This window comes from Anser brachyrhynchus, assembly GCF_964034855.1.
Source record: "Anser brachyrhynchus genome assembly, chromosome: 10".
Classification (NCBI taxonomy): Eukaryota; Metazoa; Chordata; class Aves; order Anseriformes; family Anatidae; genus Anser; species Anser brachyrhynchus.
This window is the reverse complement of record NC_137705.1, coordinates 2,979,057-2,997,984: the sequence shown is the minus strand read 5'-3', so window position 1 is coordinate 2,997,984 and position 18,928 is coordinate 2,979,057. Positions and strand designations below refer to the sequence as shown.

Sequence of the window (18,928 nt, the reverse complement as noted above, 5' to 3'; positions counted from 1 at the left end):
AAAGGATAATGAGTCCAATTCCATGAACACAATAATAACACCGACACATTTCCTTCCTCCTTCTGTTATTTCATATTCTAGGTTGTGGTGAATAGCCCAACAACTTCTACACCAGCATTATGAGCTCTCACAAACAGCTAATTGTTCTCTAGCTCATCATTACTATCAATCTGGGTTTTAAACTTTGTCCATTCTCCCCCCAGCACTAAATAGCAGCATTACTATTTCTGTCTTTAGCAGTGTTGAGAATAACAGATTGAATGCCACTTCCAGTTATTTGGTTCTAATTTTCTATTAGTGTCGGCAGAAGTCGGGTCTGAGCAGCCAAGAGATGAACAGCTTCCAGTGACTGAAAGGGTGCACTGCTTGGCGCCCATGTGTGAAAATTCTGTGGTATCCATCACAGCAACAGAGGACACTCATCAATATTGCTGGCTGAAGACTCCAGGCTTATGGGACTCCCTTTGTTGTGACAGTAATGACCTCCACGGTACTGACCTTTTCCAGGACAAGGTTTCAACCGCAGATCCAAATTACAGACATTTATTACTAGAAATAAAAGAGTAAATCCAGTGCTGGCAGTAACAACAAGCGTTTCTCTTGTATGCCCCCGTGGCTCTGTAAGGGGATGTGGCCTACCCTGCCCAGGGCCTACCAGGGGTGTTGCTGGAGCGAGGCGGGACACAGGAGGCCGCCCGAGGAGCTGCTGGGCAAGGCCTCGCATGTTACCACCAGGACAGCACTGGAGAATTATGACCTCCAAGTGCTTTTCTTTTGAAATCTTTGCTTCTCCTTCTGTGTGTACAACTACTGCTACTATTAATAACATCTCTGCCCTTCCCAAACCATGCTTGAAACCATGCAGCTAATCACTTTGCCTGAAGACCGGTTTGCTAGTGAAAGGCCTCAGTAACCACGCTCTCTTTCCTGAGATAGTTTTACTTCTACACTTCCTAATTTCATTCTTCAGCAGACATCAGAAAGTACAAATAAAGATCAAGAGTTTAAGTAAGGAAATTTACCCAATGATAGCCTGAGTGATCATTTTCCCCTGAGTTCAATTATGGGAGTCTGATGTGTTCTTAATGAGGGATTTTTGTACACAGGCTGCACAGTGCACTCTCTTGTTTTACCTTTTTCTGGTACCTTTAGACATCTCCTGTTGCTTCAACAAGGACAGTATTAGTAAATTAATTATTAGAAGAATATACATAGCCTCAAGGATTATGTACAAGCTATTAACAGCAATATGTAGTGGATAATATATGCTGTTTACTAGCTGAAACAGCAATCAGGCTGATTTAGGTTATCAGCCCTCTCACAGCACAAGGAAAAATTAAAATGAGCTACGGGGAAGTTAATTTGAGATGTTTGCTTTTTCAATACAGTTTATACACCAAGATGAGAAAAAATGGTGCAACAATTGCCATAAGCAAGTTGAAACAAATAGCATTAAGGAGATGGGAACAACTAAATGTGATATGTTGATCTTTATGGGGAAAGTGATCTTGTTAAATCATTCTCGTGTTTTCTTGTGAAGAGAGACTGAGGAACTGAGAGGTTTTGTCAAGGATTAGTTGCATTGGTATAAGCCAAATCAAGATAGTTGGGTTAAAGAGTGGGTGATACTCTTTGTGTGACTTCACATTGGAGTTGCAATATTTTTTATATACCAGGTACAGAGCTGACTCTTCCAAAATGTAAAATTTTATGAAATCATGTAAAAATCTGGGGGGAAAAAAAAAAATATAGATATATATATATTTAGAACAGCACTGACGTAGGTTGAAGACATACTGTTAAAGGATGTGAATCTCTGTATTTTAGTACTCAACATAGAAACCAAAAGGAGATATCTAGAATAAAGCCCTGGAATATAAAATGGCCTATAAAAGGGACGAATGCCTATCATCTCCTTGCACATGCTCTGCCTAGCAGTTGCATGTGCACCTGTTATGGAAAAAGCATCACAATCTGAGTGAACGTTTCACCTAATTGTTTTATTCTAAGCAGTCCTGTATCAGGTAAAACTACACAGCTGCCCACAAGACAAGCTCTTATTTCATGCAGGTAACACAGCTAGGCTATAACCTTTTTGACATTTAAGAGGGTTGATCACTGGCAGTAAATGCTTAACAAGCAGAGATTTGATTGTGTGGCATGAAGCCTGCATAATTTATTTTTAATAGTCTGATAAAATCCATTGCACAGTGGAAAGATGCAGAAAGATTTGGATGGTGGAGAGGACTATCCATACAAGGATTTACACAAATGGCTGTGTGTTGTGATGTGCTTTAAACTGCTACGAACCACTTGAATAAAAGCATATTTTGAGAATGGGAATGGGCTAAATATTCTTATTGTAAGGAATCCATGAAAATCAGACGATTCAATCCCTTTTAAAAAATATAATAGTCTGACCCCAGTAAAGCAAAACTGTCTTATTGTACAGTTTTTTGTAATGTTTGCTGTTTGTATCAGCCCTGCTGAATCTGTAAACATCTCTAAGCAGTAGAACAAACACATTGCTGGTTGACATCCATTGCAAACTTCCTGTAGATTTTCCCTACCATTTTGATACGGCCATAAATGAAAAAAATAAAAAAAATCACCTTCCTGAGCTGAGACTAGCCTTTCACTAAGCTGCCATCTTTGCAAGTTTTATCCTTGTAGGCTTATATGCACCCCTGAAATATATTAGGGGTTTAAAATGGAAAGCCAGACTGAGCCTTGATTACAATACCTCTTATTACAATTCTACAAGCAACAGCAATGAGAAATTATTATGTGTGATACAAAAACTAACCTGCACAATTTCATTCTAATCATAACCGATGGTCTGTTTTAAGAGAGTAGTTTTAATTAAGCTGATCTTTGAGGGGGAAGTTGATGGGATTACATAAAGATCTCTCTTTTTCCCCATAATGAAGGTTGGTATAACTTTACAAAATTCAATTATTTCTATCCAATGCTGCATAAGAAATATTTGGGAAGTGACTGAAACAATTCTTAAAGCAAATTATACTGCTGTCAGAAAACAAGAAATCAGCGTGTCAAAACACAAGGGTATTTCTACACAAAGCATCTAGCAAGTGACTTTATACAGACAATCGCTGTCTGAATATGATATTCCTCTTATTAATTTTATCTACAAATAGGAAGAGGAATGTTTCGCGCTTGCCATTTGAAATTAAAAGAAAAAAATAATCAAAATGAAAAATGTTTTCAAATGTTATATAAGGAAGGATGCAGAAAAAAATGCTTTAATTCATCTATGCTTAATCAGCACTCTAAAAACATATGTACAGATTTACCGCTTTTGAGATCTCCAAATAACTACATTTTCTGCAGTAAAAGCAGACCTATAAAAGTCCGTCCACTATTCTCTCATGTATGTTTTTAATAAGAGGATTTTATATACTAGCTACCTAAAGGAAGACCTAATATAACAGCAGGTGTTATACCAAGGACTCCCTACTGTTTCTATTTCAAATTAGATCAATTGGTGATAAAGTTAGAGGTGCTCAAACATTAGTCTGATGAATCCTGTGGAAACTAGCTGGATGGATAAACATATAGAGCTGGATAAACGTACAGAACCAGTTTAATTATTTCTTTACACTGATCTAATATAACTGACATCAATGCCAAGCTTAAAATGAAAGAAGCAGAATAATAAGTACTGCAAGGATAGTGGTACTTGAAGGGTTTTTGGTATATTTTTGTAACAGCAAACACAGTTCAATCTAATCTGGCTGTAGTTTATATAAACACTATACATGTCTTCTTAAAAAGAAGTCTGTTTTCTCCTCTTAGATGAAAATGGATATATGTTAAAGCTTAGGGCCTGCATTTTCTTCAAGTGCTGAAATGTGCTGAAAAGGGAGACTAAAGTCTTTAAAGGATCCAAAGATGACATAGAAAAAGTGAATACATTTTATGTTTTTAATCTACTTTTATCTACTCTTGTCTCTGCAGGAATTGGGATTATTTTGTACCATATACAGGTTTTAATTTCCAAGTATTATAGCTGATATTAAAGTACTAAGTCATTTACCTGGTCAAGCGAACATGCGTTATTGTCCCTGTTTGATTCATTTTTAGCATTCTCCAACCTGTGTCTCCCTAATCAACAATTATCTGCTTCCTTGCACTTGTGCTCCAGATGGAGAGAAGGTAAGCAGATGCTTGGGTGAATGTCTTACTGGTGACGGATCCTTCCTTGCTGCAATTCATGCATATCATTACAGATCATTTTCACTTCTTGGGCAAATGTTAACCTCTAAATTATGAAGAATTGAAAACTCATTATCTTCCTTCAGATTGCTTATGCAAATTATTATTATTATTTTAATATATAGTCATCCAAATACAGAAATACATAGGAAGCCAGAGTCTGGATACGTCTGGCCAACTGAATTGGGTTCATCACCAAGTAGGACATCTTTGTTGGCATAGCAGACACCTATGAGGCAGTTTTCTAAAAAGGTTCAACTGCCAGAACTTGCGAGGGACATGCAAAGGTGGGTAGCAGTCACCAAGTCACAACATGGCAGGCAATGTGTTTCCAGGCTGGCAACGTTTGAAAGCTTTCCCTGAACCTGGCTCCAGACAGGGCTGTTACAGACACACACCGTTGCACCCAAACCATCTTACCATCCATAACTACTTCCCACCCTGTTACACTCCAGATATTTGGCAAGTTAGAGGATGGCAAAAATAATAATTCCATGATAATACTGCCTATAAAAATAAGCGAAGATGCAAACACATCTATAAGTGGTTATTATGGGTATGAAGTTTTACTGCAGAACTTGAAGAAGAAACCCACTGGCCTTTAAGGGGTCATTAGTATTTAGATATTCAGATGTAAATATAGGTGCCAAGCTTTAAAGTAATTCGCTGTTTCCACTAGCTTTAATATTTGCATTTGTGAGTTCAGTTTTCTTGCACTAGGCAAAAGTTACCCCCCCCCAACACATTTATATAATTAAAAATGAAGAAGAAATAATGGATTTTCAAGTTATTTAAAGGTAACTGCCCCTTATGCAGCAACATTTTGTTTTTCTCAGGGGATGTGAAAGTCTAAGAATTATAAAATCATAGAATGGCTCAGGTTGGAAGGGACCTTACAGTTCCAACCCCCCTGCCTTGTAGACTTGATCTGAGGCCACATGAAGTCAGCAGAAAATCTCAAAGAGTTCTCAGCTTCACCACACTTTTTTTTTTTTTTTTTTTTGCATTTGTTAATTTTAATGTAGAGAGGTGGCCAATTAGTGTTTTGATGCAGAATGCACAGCTAGGGGTCTCGGGTTAGCTAGACAGGGCTGACTATTGCACACTAATGAAGTTGCAGAAGTATTATGTACTACAATGGCAATTTTAACAAAAAAGCCAAGAAATTAAAGGCTGAATTATGTCAGGAACAGCTTCCTTCTCCCAGCTTCCCTTAGCCACCCAGAAAGGGAGGTTTGTTTTCATCTACGAATGTAAAATTGGTGCCAAACTGGAGAAGACTGGGGAAGAATATCTGGCAAAAGCTGTGTAATAAATTTTGTAGCCTAACATAAGAAATAACTGTGTGGTCTGAGGTAGAAGTGGAATTGGATGCAGAATAACTGCTGAGGAAGGAATGGAGCAGAGCTTCCTAATCAATGCAAGTTGGCAGGAATCACCATTCTTCCCCCATTCTTCATTAATTCAAGAAGTAACTTTCAATATTAGATCAAAAACTCCTTAAAGACATGGTGAAAATGACGTTTAATATAGGAAATGTAAAATATATGATGTAGAAATAGTAAGAAGATCTACTAGAAGGGCCCAAAGTGATTTTATAAGACTCCATTGAATAGCACGGACCGTTACCTACTGGCATTTGGTTTGGCAGAGATATAGGAAAAACTCTGCATTCACTGCAGAAATAAAGTAATTATGTCAGACTCACTGGGGAATTGTAGAAGCAAGAACAGATGAGGAAAGACAAATGCATTTAAAATAATCAGTATTGGCTAGTTTTATAGAAGCTGCAAAAACTTCCCATCTTGAAAGTGGTGGAAAACCTGGGTCACAAAGAGTGGTAGTGACACCAGGAGATAGTTTTCTGCTTGCACCAGGCTGTTAGTCCAAAGACGTGTCTGCAGAGGGAATAGGTAGCACCTGCAAGCACTTTTGCAAAACATGATCTCTGAACAATAAGCCAAGAATTAGATACCAGAAAGCCATGTTTGAAAGGAGTAACCAAGTGTGCAGCTACACTAAGATCTGTAAATTGAGAGTTTTTGTAAATTATTCTATTTTGGCCTGGTTTTCTGAGCTCGCTCTCACAGCTGAATGACTACTTCCAGCTGATACCCATCATGTGGCATCTAGCAGCCTATACTTACAGCCACTGATGTCTTTGTAGGCTTCTCCTCCATATAACACAGATGGTGGACATTGATCCACTGACCATTTAGCAGAATTGTGAGGAGCAGTAATGGAAGTTCATTGTAATTCCTGGACCCCATTCTTCTAGTTCTCTCTCCCTTAAAGGAAATCAATGTGAAAACTAACCCACTTATCTGATACTTCACATCCAAGAAGCCACAACCGCAAATTCAACTCTAAAAATCTGGAAATGCACAACTGGTGTTTTCTCAGACAGTTGTTTTCTAAACACAAACCAAAAGCAAAGCAAACACACAGAAGCCTAAAGAAAAAAAAAAAGATAAATAACCCCCAAAATGCTAGAATACATGCTATGAATAAAAGGTCATATGAGACTTAGCCACAAATCCATTCTGAGGGCATTAAAAAGTATCACTAAGAATATTGCAACCGTCTTGAGAGCTAAGGCTGTTCATCAGTGGTTGCAGTTGGCTATGCTTTCAAAACAGAAACCCCACTTGATAACACTACTAGCTGTATCAAAAATGACTTTAATAAAAGCCTTCGTGTTTAGTTTTGCTTATACTTTTAGAATTTCCTTGTCCAATTATCTCCAATCAGGCCTGACAGTTCAGACCTGGGGTGAAAGAGCTCCCAGTTCCATTATAGATAAGCTCACAGGTATTGATTTGAGCATTTCCCACCCCCAGTCAGAACCAGATATCTGCAGAGGACAGAAAGTTTTCAAATCCCTTGCCATGTAGCAAAAGTGAAATAACATCAGAGAAAAATGCAGATCAAATGAAAGCATAGGAACCATTTAGGCTCTACTCAGAGCATTATTCATAGCTCCAGAGGTCACCTTTGCTGGAAGGATCATTAAGAAGCAGTGCATTCTGTGAGGATTAACACCCACTAAACCTTCACATTTATTCTGGAGACTGAGATCAATGTGGTACTTTAACACGAGGACTAACAGCATCGCTGAGTGGTTTCTTTCCCTCTCATTTTCCTCACAGTGAATTAGAGACAAGTCCAGGGGGCTGTTTTTTTCTGGGTTGCTACTGTGTGCACGTGTGTGTGCATATGTATGTACAGGCATCTGGGAACCGCCTTCTCCCCCTGCATTACCAAAGCATTACCAAGTGCAGAGCCCATGGAATGAGGTCGTCTACAGCCCTCCTCAGTCAGTACCTCGCCAGCTGTAAAATGGGGGCCTAAACACAACAAATACAGGAGGCAGAGACTGCAGCTCCGACAGAGCAAAGAGTTTTCTAGAATACAAACATGGGCTGACGCAGTCTATTTTGATTCTTCAATAAGTCTGGTATGGAAAAGGCCAATAAGCTCAATATTTTTAATTGTGTTTCTTTACACTCAGCAGAAAGACAGCTAAATGTACACCCTACTCAAAATGCTTACATTAAGCCTGCAGATCCCTTTTCTTTTATTCCCCCCAGCACCCCCCAATAATAAAACTAAATTGACAAGGAATACAGAAAAAATACCTATCCTATATCAAAGTATACTGCCTATAGATTATATATTTTCTTCTGTATTAGCATACTTCTATCAGCAATGCCCTGGACTTATAATTACTGCTCTCTAGCCACTTGCAAAATTATTTTCTGGAGCGACTATCATCTCCCTCTTTAATATTAGTCTCTTGCCCTAAAATATTCTAAAATTTTTTGGTAGTTTTTGGTTTTGTTCAACTGTTCTACCAACAGCTGTCTCTCCGTTGGAGGGAATGAGCACAGCTCCAGGAACATAAGTTTCGAGGACCTCAGGTTATGATAGTCCAGGATACTGAGTGATTTCAAAGCCTCTGTATGCAAGATCAGGCTGCTAACCCATGTTTGTACCTTGCACCGTTCAAGCAGCCAGCTTGTCCAGCATCTCCGTTAACCTCACAGTGCACTTCAACTTTTACTAAAAAGCAAATGAATTATTATAAATTTTTGCTCTGAGGTTTCCGTTGTCCAACTTTTCCACTGTCCATTTCAGAACAGATTTTCAGAAATATCACAGGACAAATGCCATATAACTGCTGAAATCTGAAGTGACATACCCTATTTCTGTATCAAAAACAAGCAAACAAAAACTGCAAAGGTGCATTCATCCAGCCCTTAGTCTGCAGTTACTGCTCTTTGTATTTATTTCAGAGTATGCCTAACAGGACTGAAGGAACATTAAGCCAATGATTTTAAAAGTAACTAACTCTCGGCAGTACACAAAAATGCTGTGAAGTTTTACAAGAACACGGTGAGCAGTAGCTTTAGGTAGGGGCTTTCTACAACACCACAAGGGATGCCTGTAGTAGAGCCATTAATTATATGCAGACCTTTTTAGTTAGTGACTCAGGCCCAGGAGTTTTGTCTCTGCAATGATTACCAGAGAAGCCCTGCAGAACTCACCCTCAATCTTGCTTGAGGAGTGCCTATGGATTCATAAAGATGATCAAAGATTTTGCAGCAACCAAAATCCAATGCACAGCACAAACGCCAAACAGCAATTTAGGTTGTTTAATAGATGAGTTTCAAAGCAGTAGATGGCACTGCCTGAATAAAGCACCTCATGGGATGCAATCACATTCCTTTGTTCAAGACAGTTTCATCTCGGTCCTTAAATTTTGCCTCTGTGATCGTAGGGACTAGCTCAAGGACAAGTTGCTGTTTGAGCACAGCAGAAAGAGTCTAGATCATATTAGTCCTTGATCTAATTCACTTTAAAATGTTGCTAAAGACATCTTGGATTTATCTACTCTGTCTAAAGGAGAGAGAGAAAAACTGACACAGCCACAAGAAGTCAGGAGTAAGCTGGAAAGCTCTATCTCCTTCTGAAGGCACAGTGACAGCTCTTACAAAAAAAAGCATGTATCATCTGAAGGTACCTCCAATTTTTACAGAGAAAACGGAGGGGAAAGTGTCTTCCAGGCCATTTCTCAGCAGAGTTTTTGCAAGAGACACCTTGGTCCAACTCCTGCTAATTCACTTCTGTCTTCCAGCCTATGCTCCAGATTCTATCTGCCGTCTGGTTTATAGACCAGATTCTATCTCTGTTATTTTTAGCCTAAAACAGCGTCCTGAAAGGTACACAAGGACTTTGTGCGCTTTGTATTGAGCTCTGAAAACTTTGGGCTCATTACTAGCTAGTGTCGACTTCTGGGGTGACTGCAGCCCTACCTGAGGCAGCTGGGATTGCTTGAGCCCCTCCCCAGGTTGGTTTGCAATACAGCAGCAATTGCCCTGCTCTGACACTATCAAAACCACAACAGAAGTAGCAAGAAGGTTTAATGGTTGAAAGGATTTGTCTAAATGGCTTCCGGCTGCTGGAAACATGGTAATGTTATGTATGCTAAGTAGGGCCTTTTGATCTGTATTTAAAAATAAAAATAGTAAAAAAAAGAACAATAAAAAACTATTGGACAGGTTTTTTGTTGTTGTTTTGTTTTTTAAACAGAATATGGCAAGTCTTCAAATTCTTCAAAACTATTTGGAAAAAACAGTCAATGTCAATGAAATTTTATTTTGGAAAAAAAATAGGCAAAAATGCAACATTTTGTTAACATTTAAATGTTCTATCTTGACCTTTAGGAACAGTCTGTTCTGATATTCAGTTTTATCATCATTTTTTGTCATTTCTAAAAGATATAGGTATATCTGTAATTGAGGATGCTATACTTCAGAAAATCTAAATCAGTACTTCACAAGTTTTAATAGCAAAAAAAAAAAAAGAGGTTCAGAAGTTCAAAGTTCGGACATATTTAAGTGTTAGTCTTTCCTGATTGAAAGTATTGGAACTTGAAATGAATAATCTACCTTTAGAAGGGTCATTTCTAATGTTTGTTTCCATAGCCAGTCAGAAATTGGAAAGATTTACAGCATTAGTTTCCCCAGCTACTGAGAAGTCCTGTTCCCAGTCTTATTAGACAGTCAGTGCGTAAGCAAAATGTGTTTTTTGTTTGTTTTTTTAATATGTATAGAAAACATTAGACCTTTAATAAACTTTTAAAATTAGCAAGAAAAAGCTTGGGTTAGTCAGTTTAAACCAACTTCTTGTCTATTTACTCTTGATGCAGCTTAGAAAATGCACTCCTATTATTTAAAATAAAAATTTAATGAGGAAATACCTAAAATTCCATTTCAAATTTTATTCCTAATTAAAAATAGGACTAATTATAATGTCTGTCTACTTTGGAAGGTGCTGCAAGGCTTAATTAATTGTCAGTAAAGGTTATTTGAGATGCTCATGCAATGGAAGTGTAAAATTGTTTATGTTAATCAGGAGGACAGCTATGTCAGCCCTGATTCAGGAGGGGGATACTCACCGTAGCATCCCCACAGGAATAGTGTAGGATGCCCAGTACTTGGACACACATCCCACCAGTTCCTGTAGTCCTGCTGCCTCCATCTTACAAGCAAAAAAAAAAAAAAAGACCAGGACAGCTGAGGCAATTCCTAGGTCATGGGGGAACTCCTCCACAGAGGTTGGGTTGGACACAGATCTCTTGACTCAGGTGCAAAGAACCATCCTCCTCTTCAAACAGAAACCTCCCCCAGTCCTCTGCTTTTAGAAGGGATAACATCTTCACCTTCTCTCATACATCTACCATAACTTTATCAAGCTGCCTTGTCTCCACAGCCACCTCCAGTAAGAACAACCTCACTGCAACGCAGCAATGCCTTTGCATGGGCTGACAACAAGTACAGCAGCTTGGGCACAAGGCGATGAGCCACAGCACCTCAACACGTCCAAATTACGCTGATGGGAGGGAAGAAGCAGCCTGAAATGACTGGTGTGGTGGCAGAGGGGAGAGCACCCAGGTGTAGGTGGGGTGAATTGCACCTAAGCAATGAAGCAAGGAATTGTTTTGGTCTACTCAAGGCAGCCGCGTGCCACTGTGGGTTTTTGCCACCTGACTTCCAATTCCTCTCCACTTGCCATTGCTCAGACAGGCATGCAATTAATCCCATTACAAACTAATGGATTTACACCAAGATTACATTAAAATGTGGTGAAGCAACGCCTGTGACACAATTGCACTTTTCTTGGCAGAAACGTTGTGAAAACTGCTCTTTCCACTTCCTTCCCCTGTGAATACAAATAACTTTTGCTTACTAACAGAAAGGCATTCCCCTGTCTGAGCTTTGCATTTGATCTCTGCTGAAGCAGTCTCAAGAGGAAAAATGGGAATCTAAGAAGGTTTGAAGTTTGTGTGTAATCAGGATTTATGTCTGTGCTACTTCAAACAAGTCTGGTTTTTTTTTTTTTGAATATGCAAAATACAGAAGGGTAGTTAAACGTTCTGGGAGGACAGTCAGTGCTGGGATGCAGTGACTGTCAGCTAGCTCACATCCTATGGGCTTCCTCCTATGGAGCTCAGGAAGCAATTGTTGGACCCAGGACTAAACAAAATTATTTCCATTCCTATTTTAAACCCAATACTGAGTAGTGACCCAGTTATCAGGAAGAGAGGTTTTCTGATTACCTGACAGGAGCTCATATTTGTATGAAAAGAATAGCAAGAGCACATTTAATCTTTTATGCTACTAGTACGACAGCTGTGCTTTCACTCTCTCAGCTTGCTTGAAGGATGATCAGTGCAGAGCTAATTTTTATACATTCAAGATTTCCAGATAGGAATATGCATAAACTGTAGTAGCTGTTTATCTGCTTCAAGCACTAATTGTGTGGGTCCTAGCACGAGTGCAGCAGGAAAGCAGTGTATTTCACGGTTAATACCAGTGAAGAGACACGCAATGCTCAGTGGATAAAAGGCTTGTAGTCCCAGCTGGGAAAATAGTTCCATTATCTCCCAGCTGCATAGACCTTCCATACGGCTCCGTTCTGCCTCGATGAACACTGTGCCTTGCTGAGAGCTTGAAACAGTTCTGCAGAAAATTGTAAAGATCCTGAGACATTTCACTGTTAAGATCTGTAAGTACAGAATTGTGCTGTCTACTGCAATGTGAATAATGCTGGGGGAAAACTGCCTTTAAGAAAAAAAAAAAATCAGTAATTTTCATTAGCATAAGGGGGTAGAGAAATAAAGAAGTGAATTTTCTTCATTATGTTATGTGTCTCTAAATGGCTGATGATTTAAATGTATACATTCTTGGAAGAGAAAATGTATATAATGAATTTGTATGCATGTGAGGTCTGAGTCAGAGCGGGAGACTGCTAGTAACAGACACCACAGGTATATTTTTTGAGAATATCACAGCTCTGTGCTGCAGTAAAACGGACAACACAGAGGATGACAGTGCTAATTTTGGCACTTTCATATGACTTTGTGCAGCATATTAAAAATGAGGTGGGTAATATGAGATCAATCTAATTTTTACCAGTTGAAAGTGTAAAAGCAATAAATATAAATCTTAAGAAAATTTAAGCAAGTCTTTATAAGAAAGTTTTTTCCTGTTGCTCATTTTAATGATTAAAAAAGTAATAATAATCAAGGTTACAGTATATACTGAACTTTGGTTTTGCATTCAAAGATTTGCAAGAGTTTTAGTTTTGGTGTTGTCATTTACTTGCAGTGTATGACACAGCCTTAGAAGAAATGTGATACTTCATAAAAAGTTTTGAAAGTCCACGGTTACAGAAGCAAGCAACTGCTTGAGTAGTACTTTATGTTAAATCATATGCTCCCATAGTACTTTCTGGGTGAACACCTTGAGTCAGACAGTTGTTGCATGTCTGAAGGGTCTCCTCCAGCAGCCTTTGCACAATCAGGCTGAACGCTAACAATTTCCTGCAGCACTTCTGCATCTGAATGATTAAACAAGAGGCAAACACTCTGCAGCCTATTTAAATAAGTTAGTTGTCCTTTTGTCAAAACTGCATGGTAAAACTGCATTTTCAGGTAAATATTATGAGTTAAAAAAATCAGACTATTTATGTTTCCGAAATAGCACTTCATCCCTTTATTCCCCCCTGCCTGCCCTAAGAGAGGGGAATTGCCAGACCACTACTTTCTACATCCAGTATTTGGAAAGTTCTGCAGGTTCACTGAGTTGGTGTGTGCGCGCATGTGTGTAACTAAAGCCTGCAGTGTTTGTAATTCTGAGCATCACCCCACCACAAATAACCCATCTTCATCAGCCAGCTTTTGCTTTGGTGCTCCAGAGGCACTATGTCAGTGTTTCACGTTCCATGAGTCTCTGCTTCAGAGGTTTTATGACACTAAAAAGTCCCAAAACAGTACCTATATGAAGTTAGCAACTATCGTATATCAAATTTTATTGTGTAAAAAAAGAAAAATAAAACACACCAATGTATGCAGCTATAGTTTTCAAATGCTGGTGAGGTACTGATTGCCATGTATTAGGAGTGTTACTTTCCATGCTGGGGATAAAATTATAAATAATATATAACAACTTAAGTGCTTTAAATCAAAGAAGAGACATGTCTCTTTTCCTTTTCCTCTAGCTTTACGATCAGAATTAGAAAGGTTTGTGGTGCATAACAGGCTACCCTAAAATTAATTTCTTGCTTTTGAAGCAAATATTTCCATCACAAAACAAGGTGCCAGCATCCCCAAGGGGACTTGAAACACAAAGTTGTATGTTTGCATTATGTGGGCATGAAACACTATTTGTATTTGAACAGAAAATTTTCATTAGAAGGATGTTTGTCTCTGTCTTGTGAGTACATAGAAATATATCAGCTCTTCAAAATGACATTCAAAGATTTCCCTTTCCCTTCCTCCCCTCCCCAAACTGTATTAGCTGTGTGCTACTACAAGACAATATTACTTTTGTTTAAAATTGTGACCAAGTTTATTTCAGAGGATTGCCTTCTACCAGCCCCTGCCCAGAGCTCAGCCAGATGCTGCTCGCAGCCCTGCTGCCAGGCTTACCCAGAGCCCAGGACCCCAAACCCACCCTGCTCCCCTGCCTTGTCTGCTGCAGAGGTCCAGGCTTGCAGCAAACACTCTAATGGAGAGTGAACTCCAAAGAAAGAGGTGTCAAAGAGCCCTTATTCCTTCTTAAGGAAGGCTGCACTCAACGTGGATTACAGCTAGGTATGCAGGCACCTCTATAGCCTAGCCTTCCAGGTATGAACCAGTCTCTAAAAGGCAAAGGCACAAGTCACTTCTAACACAATTTTTCAGCTACAGTTGCCTGTGCTGGCGGTTATCATCTCTGGGACACCAAAACACCTGCATTGTGAGGACACACCAGTATGTAGATGGCCTTATTTCCACTCATAAGCTAAGAGGACTTTGCAAGCCTCTCTTACTTATGCAGTCTTTCTACAAATGCAGAACATGTAAGTTAAAAATCACCACATCATTAAGAAGAGAACCAAGTAACTTTGAGTAGCTTACCTATAGGAAACAAATAAACCCCTAGCACAGTAGAACAGGACACAGTACTTACAGTTCTCCATCTTGGTGACAGAACAACCATGTGTAACTGGAGTGATGCAAAGCACCCAAGCTCTTTAAGACCCTATCCTAATGCTAGGAGGCTGCTGAACAGGCCAGCTCAGCGCACGGTAAAGGATTAGCAAGACATTTTTACACAAAAACAAAGAGGAGAACTTGGATATATCAGTTTAAAAAGCTTTAGGATCTTTAGGCTGAGGAAGAGAAGAAAAGCTTGAGCTCTACCATCCCTCCAAGCTCTCACCTCCACCTCCTGTGCCCCGAGAAGCTCCAGGCAGGTGGACCAGGCCCCGGCCCAGGGCACCTGCAGCTCTTTAGCACTTACTTCTGCTTTGCCTCTTGAGAACAAAAAGTGCTCTCACACATGTGTTCAGGGATTGTAAAATTAATTGTCCCAGCGTAGTCAAAGAGATAATTAAAGACTCTTAACAGCCCACTCCATTTTTAGTAATTTGTTTTACAAAACTACTTCATTGATGTTGATGGTGTTTTTTGTTTGTTTGTTTTGGTGGTGCTGGTGGTGGGATTTTTTTGTTTGTTTTCAGTAGGAAATGCTTCAGCAAGATCTCACTGCTAGGTTAGCTTGGGTAACCCACATCTGCCCAAGCCTAAAGAGAAGGTGTCTCTCTGCCATACTGGCCTGTAGCTGCTGTCATCTCTGTACTGACACTTGCCCACATGAGTTTCTTTGCATAGCTGGATGCTGAAATCTTTTTAGGATTATCTCCCAGGAAATTTGATCAGCTTCAGAAATTGTGGGAAGGGCACAGTATGAGAAACAGCAATCTTAAAATGATCTCATCTCAGCCCTCCCCATCAAGCAGGTGTTCTGTAGCCTGGCTTGCTTTGCGCTTTCCTCCTTCCTCTCCAAGATGCAGACATGTTGTGAGAGCGACATCTCTAAAGACAGGCCTTTGCATGTCTGTAAGGTCCAAAGGGGGACTGGAAAGGATCTGCCTTGAGTCTCCAGCAGAAGGAAAAGGACAGAACTGTGAACTGCTGACACACACAGAAAGGAGAAACACTTCCACTAGTCCTTTCTAGCCATAGCACCTTGCCTACTGCTAGGCCCTGCGGCCTAGCGGCCGCTACTCCTCCACACCATCTTAACTCCATCTGGAGGGGCCCAGGGACAGGCACTGCCACCGGCCCGGGCCCTTTTTGGAGCTCAGTGCAGGAGGCAGTGAAGGGGATCGACTGACAGGCAGTGAGAGTAGCTCTTCAGGTTGCCTTGAGGCTTTTGGGCTGGGGCTCTTTGTGGTGGTTTGGGTTTTCTGCAAGGGAGAAACTCCCCAGCATATAGGAGAGCAACTGAGAGACAGAGACAGGGAGGAGGGAGAGGAGAGTAATTTTCCTCGCTTAGACCCTCTAATATGTTTGTAGCCTATAAAGACAAGAAGAAATGGATAAAGACGGTCAGAAACACTGTTTTATTAAAATTCTTGACAGCATCTGCTGTAATGCTCTTGTTAAAAGAGACAGAAAACAGCAGAAAGATGAGAGAAACAGTGTTATGTCCTTGCTGTTTACACAATGTAATAATACAGGAACTGATATAATTGGCTTCCAGATAACTGTTTTTATTAGCTATAAACAAACACGAGTGACCCAGCCACCCAGGTACACAATAACCTTCTTGGGCTCCCGTCACAGCTCCCATATGCCTCTCAAGAAATTAAAGATGCTACCTAATTTTTCTAAACTAAGTACTCACCTGGCTTTAGGCCACCTTGATGTGACTACCAATAGGATCCATTTTATATACGAGATTCCTCAGATGAAATCTGAGGACTGTTTCATATTTTTTCACAAACTGTGCTGTCCCATGGCTGTAACCAGAGCATGAAGATCCCAGGTTCCTATCTATGGCGAAGCCTGCAAGGAAACTCTAATTAAACTTGTGACATGGGAAAGGTTTGGCTGGAAAATGGTGGCTAATTTGCTAGCCTGGATCGGGTGGATTACACTCTGCTGTTCTTGCTCAGCCTTTCTCAGAAAGGTTTTTCCAGGGTCAAGATGACCAAACCTTGGGGGAGGTGGGCCCACAGCAGTCAGCAGTCTGGGATTAGGACCCTCTCTGGGGTACAGGAGATCACTCTTTAGGCAGAGCAGAAATTTCCTCACTGTTGATGACCTAAACTCCTGTCTATTCTGAAACCTTGCTCCACCACTTTTCCCATATATTTAAGAAATCTTCCCATGGCAAATATTGTCAGAGCTGGTACTGCATGTGAGTTGCTGCTATCACACTGAGCTATTGAACACTTCACAGTGCTCAGACTTCATTGCTAACTGACTTGGGGAGGAACAGATTTTAGAGAAATGCCAGGGTTCAGCTAATGAGGAAAACCCTGAAAGCCTGGTGCACCTTATACTTCACCAACCTAAACCCATTTCTCCCAGGCCCTGTGTACAGCGCTGCGTGGTGCCTTTGGTGAGAGAAATGGGGATTAAAAGCACTGAAGTTTCTGCAACTTCATCTCTTCAAACACTTTCTGATAATCCTACCATGAAATTACAAAAACAGCAGGACCAGAGCAAGCATCACTATAAACTGTGCTTCCTCCATTTGTAAAGAAATCCAGATAAAATGTGGATTTGTGTCCCCTGAAATAGACCCCTGTTCCGCATGGGCTCCCCAGCATCCTGCATGGGCTCAGTTTCCCATTGCTCTGCTCCATTGTCTTGGTTGTCAGATGTTGGGCTTGTTTGCAGAGTCCATCTCCGCCTTTCCTGCATCTTATGGATCCCAACAAGTCTGTCCTTGAACAGGGTAAATGAATAAAACCAAGCATGTTATTTGCTCTGTGGGACTCTCCTCTGTGGAGAAGGCGTACGCAGCCTTTGGGGAGCCACGCTGTGCATCTGGGCTCATCTCCAACACTGTTGCTGATCGTCCTTGGTGCCTTGGTTGCACTTCTTTGGCCTGTCTGATAGCCACCGCTATTACAGAAACTGTTTGTAATGATTGCTTTAGAGTCAGATCAGCCCTGTATGGTAACTGGTGTGCACTGCGTGGTTTGCCGTACTGTGCTGTAGCAGGTCCCTAGTACTGAGGCATTTAAGCTCTCCTCAAACTGGTGATGTTCTGTTAATTTCCTTAATTCAGGCACTTATCCCCAAATGGTTTCACTTTCCTTTGGATGATAATAGCAGGGAGGCTCTGTAACCACCGGCAGAGCTGGGGGCTGAGGAAATTCTACAAAATCACCTCTCTCCCAGAAATTGTTTTGTCTGCCGGCTTAACAGGAGCATTCGGGCTGCACAGCAGGTTAGAGGTTTTACCCCTATTATACTCACTTAAACTGCCACCTTTTTCTCAGCACTGACATCATTAGCTATGACATGTTGCTGAAGCCTCTCCACAGAGGTGACCCAGTCCTTGCTGGAGCTATCAGGCAAAGCTAAAAGCCATATATATATATACACATTTAACTCTCTTCTTTCCAATATTGCTCACCCTGAAGCTGTCAGAGGTTCTGGTCTAACCCTACTGTCCTAACCCTTCTCTCGTCCCTCTGTTGCACTGTATCCACGAGCTAGCCTGGTTTCCAGTCCCGGCTCACTTTCCTCACCCGAAGATCCATATTAAATAACAATATTTACCAACTGCATATGTATGGCTGTATGACAGCCATGTAGCTGTCTGTTTGGTGGGAGCGTAGCCACAGGAGAAAGCCCTGCCAGAGGGATGTCTTCTGCTGAAAAGGAAAATCTTCACTTCAGATAGGAGCAGTTACTCATTTATTTCTAAGTACAATCTTACATTAAGCAAACAAAGCAAAGCAAAGACTTGTTCCGCAGTGAGAGAATTCTCGTAGGAATGAATGTACTGTAAGCACAGGCTGCCGGTGCTGTACTGAGCAGGATGAGGCCGCCCTGGGGCTGGGACCCCTGAAAACACCTTCCCCAGACAAGGCTGGAGATGTGGTATGGGGGGGCTTGCACCCTGATCGGGTCCAGCGGGCTGAAGCGCAGACCCCAGAGCTGCTGCGGGTTCCGTGCCATATCCCTCGCCTGCCCCCGCTTCCCACTGCTCCGCCAGGGCTCCTGGCTTTGGCAGCCCCTGCTGTCACATCTTTCTTTTCATCTTTTCTGAGGAGAGGGGAGCTGAGCAGAGGGCTATGAGGATTTGGCCCCTTTTCCCCCTGTGTCTATCTGTTAATG

At 40.8% G+C, this 18,928-nt stretch overlaps 1 protein-coding gene and 1 long non-coding RNA gene across 9 annotated transcripts in view; one reads left to right on the top strand and one right to left on the bottom strand.

Moving 5' to 3' along the window:
* The window catches only part of LOC308200287, a 42,526-nt gene extending 27,391 nt beyond the window's left edge, over positions 1 to 15,135 (bottom strand). For 4 of the 5 annotated variants that reach the window (XR_013955434.1, XR_013955435.1, XR_013955436.1 and 1 more), the window contains exon 1: positions 14,754 to 14,997. This is a non-coding gene — a long non-coding RNA (uncharacterized lncRNA). The other variant, XR_013955433.1, reaches the window with a different exon arrangement.
* The window catches only part of CNTN6 (contactin 6), a 143,702-nt gene continuing 136,454 nt past the window's right edge, over positions 11,681 to 18,928 (top strand). For 3 of the 4 annotated variants that reach the window (XM_080605768.1, XM_080605770.1, XM_080605761.1), the window contains exon 1: positions 12,109 to 12,306. The gene's annotated coding sequence lies outside the window, so the exon portion shown is untranslated. Of the gene's footprint in view, positions 12,307 to 18,928 lie in introns of all 4 variants that reach the window. The other variant, XM_080605769.1, reaches the window with a different exon arrangement.